Genomic DNA, 5,398 nt, shown 5'->3' with positions numbered 1-5,398 from the left:
ATTGTCCTTTTTTAATTCCTTTTTCTTCTTGCAGTTCTTAATGGTTGTTTTTGTTCCCTTATGTTACAAATTACTGATTTGATTCTTGGCTTCACCCACTGTACTGCTGATTCCCTGTAAATTGTTCTTTGTATCAATTAGTGTATCCTTCATTTATGACTGAATTTTTAAATACTATTGAAGTCCTCACCAAGTTCCTTGAGCATCCTTATAACCAGCATTTTGAACTTTGCATCTAGTAGATTGCTTGACTCCAACTTGTTTAGTTATTTTTCTGAAGTTTTGTTCTGTTTTCATTTGGGACATATTTCTTTGTCTCATTTTGGCAGCCTCCCTTTGTTTATTTCTATGTATTTGCTAGAGCTGCTACATCTCCCAGGCTTTGTAGAGTGGCCTGATATAGTAGTTGTCCTGTAGAGTCCAGTGACACAGTATCCCCTATTACTCAAACTGGATACTCAAGGAATATCCACTGTAAGGGCTGTGTCTATCTTCCTGTTGTAGTTGAGCCTTGATTGCTATTGGCACATCCAAGGTGAGCCATCAACTGTGTTCTGTCTGAGTTACACAGTGTAAGCTACAAAATGATATGTAGATGGCTGCTCCTTGTGCTGGGCTTGGAGGTGCCAGGAGACGCCAAGCTGCGAACCAAGGATGGCTGCTGCTAGTGCTGGACCTGGGGCCACTTAGCAAGAAGGAGCTCACTGAAACCAGATGTGCTTATTTGACAGAATTTAGGAAAATCTGAAGCATAGGCCAAGACAAGCCATTCACATACAATAGCCACTAGAAACAGCTTGGGTGGGGCAGGGCCTCAGGAAATCACCAGAGTGGAACAAACACTGTAAGCAAGATTGATAATCTCCTATGGTGCCTGCCTGTCTGCTCTCTCTGTAGCTCTGTAGGAGAAGGGCTTAGAATAGGAACAATGGCTTATGCCAGTACTTCTGTCTGGGAGAAAGCTGTCCCCTAGCTCTCACCCTAATGCTGAACAATTCAGTTACTCCCTATATATTGCTGATGCCTTTCAATCTGTTGCCTCCACACTGGAGTTCAGAGGGAATGAGTCCAAGTTAGTTGTGCTTGGGGCCTTTAAGAGGGACTGCCTGAGACTTCAGCAATTTCTGTCTTCCACATCCTCAATCTCCACTGGTTTTACAGCCACAAGTTATGGGCACTTCCTGGCACTGGAAACCTGGTTTAGGGGGCCTGGTAGGAGGCTAGGACCCCTTGCTCCTGAGTGTGACTCCTGATTTTTATCTGCCACAAGTGGGCATGGAACCAGCCCATTCCACATCTCCACCCTTTGTATCAGTCTCAATGTGATTTCTCCTTTAATTCCACAGTTGGTTTCTTCTTTAATTCTGTAATTGTAGGACTTCCATTCAGCTCAGTTTCTGATGGTTTTTAATAATGGTTGTTCTATAGTTTAGTTGTAGTTTTTTAATGTAGTTGTGAGAGGAGGAGAGTTGTGTTTACCTATGCTGTCATCCAGACTGGAAGTCTATCCTACTTTGTATTGAGAATGTAGAGCTCTGGCCAGTGTGGCTCAGTTGGTTGGAACATTGTCCCATGAACCAAAATCATGAGTTCAATTCCAGGTCAGGGCACAAGCCTAGGTTGTGGGTTTGGTCCCCAGTTGGGGTGTGTACAAAGGCAACCAATCAATGTTTCTCTCAAACATTGATGTCTATCTCTCTTTCTTTCTCCCTTCCTCCCCCTCTCTCTAAACTCAATAAGAATGTCCTTGGGTGAAATTTTAAAAATAGGGTAGAAAATAAGATCAGAAAGGTCAGAATTGCTTAGTGGAAACTCATAATTATGAAAAATTTTTAACAAACAAAATATGTATGTTTTGTTTTACTTTTAGTATTATAAAACAGGCAAAACTTTGTAAAATAATTAGTTTTAGGAAACAATATTTAATAAGTAGATAAAATTTAAAACACTTCAAATTTATGTTTTTGATATGCATGATGATTACTAAAGTCCCTACAATTATTTTTATGTGTTTAATTTCTCAGCACAATACATCTACTTTTAGAAAGAATAGTAAAGGTATTCTTTATATTATTTCTTTACAGGAGTCTCCAAAATCCTCCAATAATGAGATTTAATTGTATAGTCACTTATCTTCATGGTTCCTACTCTTTCTTCATATTCATATTCTTTGCAGGAAGCTTCTAATATTTCCTAAAACATATAATAAACTTCTGTCAGCTGGCAGTCAAGTTGGTTATATACCTGAAGCTATTATACTTGAAGAAACCTTGCAGTTAACACCAAATTACATTATCAGGTTTTATTAAACATTTATTTAACATAAACATAGGAGAGAAGACTCTCTGGTGATCTGAGGCAAGAGCTTGGCTTAGGACTGTCCTGGGGGACACTGAACCAAGCATTAGTTGCTGAGGCCTCACGCTCCTAAGGCCAGCTGTCTCTCCTCTGTATTGCTATGGGTACTCAAGGCCTGGCCAAACTGTTTGCTGATGTGTCCCCCCCCCCCCCCATGTCATCTGGGAGAATGACATCAAGAGCTACTTTGGCCATAAGGTGCCCCTCAATGCCTCTATGAGCGGTTCCAGATCGATGTTCATCATGGTGGGGATGTGCTGCAGAATGAGGAGGGTGAGACCACCAGCTGCCTGATGGGCATGTTCTACTGCACCATTCACATGATACAGAATGGCATCAAGCCTCTGTATGTGTTTGATGGCAAGCCGATACAGCTCAAGTCAGGTGAGCTGGCCAAACGCAGTGAGTAGTGGGCTGAGGCAAAGAAGCAGCTGCAACAGGCTCAGACTGTTGGGGCCAAGGAAGACATAGAGAAGTATACTAAGCAACGGTGAAGGTCACCAAGCAACACAGCAATGAGTGCAAGCATCTATTGAGCCTCATGGGTATCCCATACCTTGATGCACCCAGTGAGGCAGAATGCATCTGTGCATCCCTGGTGAATGCTGGCAAAGTCTCTGCTGCAGCCACAGAGGACATGGATTGTCTGATCTTTGGCAGACTTGTGCTCATGTGGCACCTGACTGCCAGTGAAGCCAAGAAGCTGCCCACCCAGGAATTTCACCTGAGCTGGATTCTATAGGAGCTGGGCCTGAACTAGGAGCAGTTTGTGGGCCTGCGCATCCTGCTCAGCAGTGACTTCTGTGAGAGTACTGGGGGCATTGGTCCGAGAGGGCTGTGGACCTCATCCAGAAGCACAAGAGCATTGAGAAGATTGTGCACCAACTTGATCCCAACACGTACCCTGTGTCAGAAAGTTGGCTCCACAGGAGGCCCAGCAGCTCTTCCTAGAGCCTGAGGTGCTGAACCTGGAATCTGTGGAACTTAAATGGAGTAAGCCAAATAAATCAGAACTTGTCAAATTCATATGCAATGAAAAGCAGTTCTCTGAGGAGTGAATCCACAGTGGGGTCAAACCGCTGAGCAAGAGCCACCAAGGCATCACCCAGGGACACCTGGTAGATTTCTTCAAGGTTACCAGATCTCTCTCTTCAGCTAAGCACAAGGAGCCAGAACCCAAGAGATCTGTTAAGAAGAAGGCAAAGATTGAGGCAGCAGGGAAGTTTACAGGGGGGAAATAAATGAGTTTCCATTCATTATACCTCCTTGACCCCAAAATGTCTGCCTTGTACCCTCAAGTGCGAGCACTAGAGAAACCCCCATGGGGCAGGGAGGGGATTGCATTGCTTCTCCAGCACTACCTTCTCAGCAGTGCTCTCCTCTTTTTTACTTGATCTCACTGCAGGAAGGCCACAGAGGCACTTTGTTTTCTTCTTTTTCAGCTCAGGAAAGTATGTCAGGCTCAAACCACCTTTCAACCAATTTGATAGACACTGAATCTATTGTTGCATAAAAAATGATAGCAACAACTTTTGAAGAAAGGAGAGGAAGATAAATGGTGGAGACAAAAGACTGTATAGAAATGATTTTCTTGCTAGTCATCTGTTGGCCAGTGATGGTGGAACCTGACTCTCCTTCTCTCTGTGGTTCAGCCTTGACCCACCCTGAAGGATAGCCAGCAGGAAGATTCAGTCTTACACCGATAGGAAGAGCTACTGAGAAATAACACAGGTGGAGACCTGGAGCCCCTGGAGTGGGAAACATGGGTTTGATAACTGGCTGTGTGTCCTGGGAGGGCAGAAACTCAGACTTGCTATGTAATTGAATCTTTAAGTAGTTATTAAGAGACATAAGGTGGCTTAGTTCTCATGGCCTCTCTGAGGCAATCAACTGATTTGGGACTTGATGCTATTATCATGTACTATTTTTGTTTTGAATGTGTGAGAAGAGTCAATAAAATTATAAAAGTAGGCAAAAAATAACAAATATAAACCCTTCCGAATCAATTAATTTTTTTTATAACAGAACTTATCACTTTCAGGAAGTCACACACTGAGAAGTCAACAATAGTTTGCATGAAATGCAATTTTAAAAAAAAATTTTAAACAAGAAGTAGATCATTTCCTATTGCTGGATTTACAAAGTCACAATTCTTAGGTAAATAAATGCTTACTTTACCTAAATTCCAGTCTTAGCAGAGATTCCCCCACACTAACTGACAGAATGGGCTGGCTGGTTAGGACTTAATCTCTACACCCTAGTTCCTGAGCACTGTATCTGAAACACTACAGTTGTGAAAGTTGATATTATAGAAGTATTTTCAAAGCAAAATAAAACACTTTGGAAGCATTGACTCTTGTCCAGTCACCTATATTACAAATAAGGAAACTAAAGACCACTCCCCATCTTGTCCACAGTGACTTGCATCATGTTGGCTTTTCCTCATCCAAGAAAAAAAGGTATTGGAACCAGGTATTTTCTTGAACAATGCTTCTCTCAGAGAAAAAAAAATTCCAACCATTGACATATGGGGAGTTGCGTATTTTGAAGAGTTTGGGAATTTTTGATCCAGTTTAAGAGGAAGATTAATATAGTTTACTAATTAATAAATAGACTGTTTTTAGCCAATAATAAAAATTTTGTATATGCTAGGCATTTTATTAGATAACTGAGGAAGCAGAGATGAATAAATGGTTCTCTAATGTAAACGATATTACAGTCTAGTAGGGGGACAAAAATGACAAATAACTGTGATTCACTATACTGATGTCATAATAAACTTACATGTAATATACCAGGAAGAAGAGAAGGTAGAGAAACTATCTTCCAAACAAACATAGAGTAACTTTTTATATCTGATAACTTTTCTTCTGACCCTGCCTGCCTTTTAAATAAAGACCATTTAAACCCTGGTATTTTAAAATTGATGTTTTGGGTACTGTGCTATGTGGCATTTCATCAAACTACTTATTAAATCTATAACATATAGGGCATTGATCCCAGTATTCCCTTACCTAATAAATCCATCGTTACATTAAAG

At 41.3% G+C, this 5,398-nt stretch overlaps 1 pseudogene; it reads left to right on the top strand.

Annotated features, from left to right (window-relative positions):
* Positions 1-2,458: 2,458 nt before the first annotated feature.
* LOC150002062 (flap endonuclease 1-like) lies at positions 2,459-3,599 on the top strand (annotated as a pseudogene).
* Positions 3,600-5,398: the final 1,799 nt, after the last annotated feature.

This window comes from Furipterus horrens, unplaced genomic scaffold (assembly GCF_987537825.1).
Source record: "Furipterus horrens unplaced genomic scaffold, mFurHor1.1.pri manual_scaffold_9, whole genome shotgun sequence".
NCBI lineage: Eukaryota > Metazoa > Chordata > Mammalia > Chiroptera > Furipteridae > Furipterus > Furipterus horrens.
The sequence above is the reverse complement of the archived record's forward strand: the minus strand, read 5'-3'. Positions and strand labels throughout refer to the sequence as shown.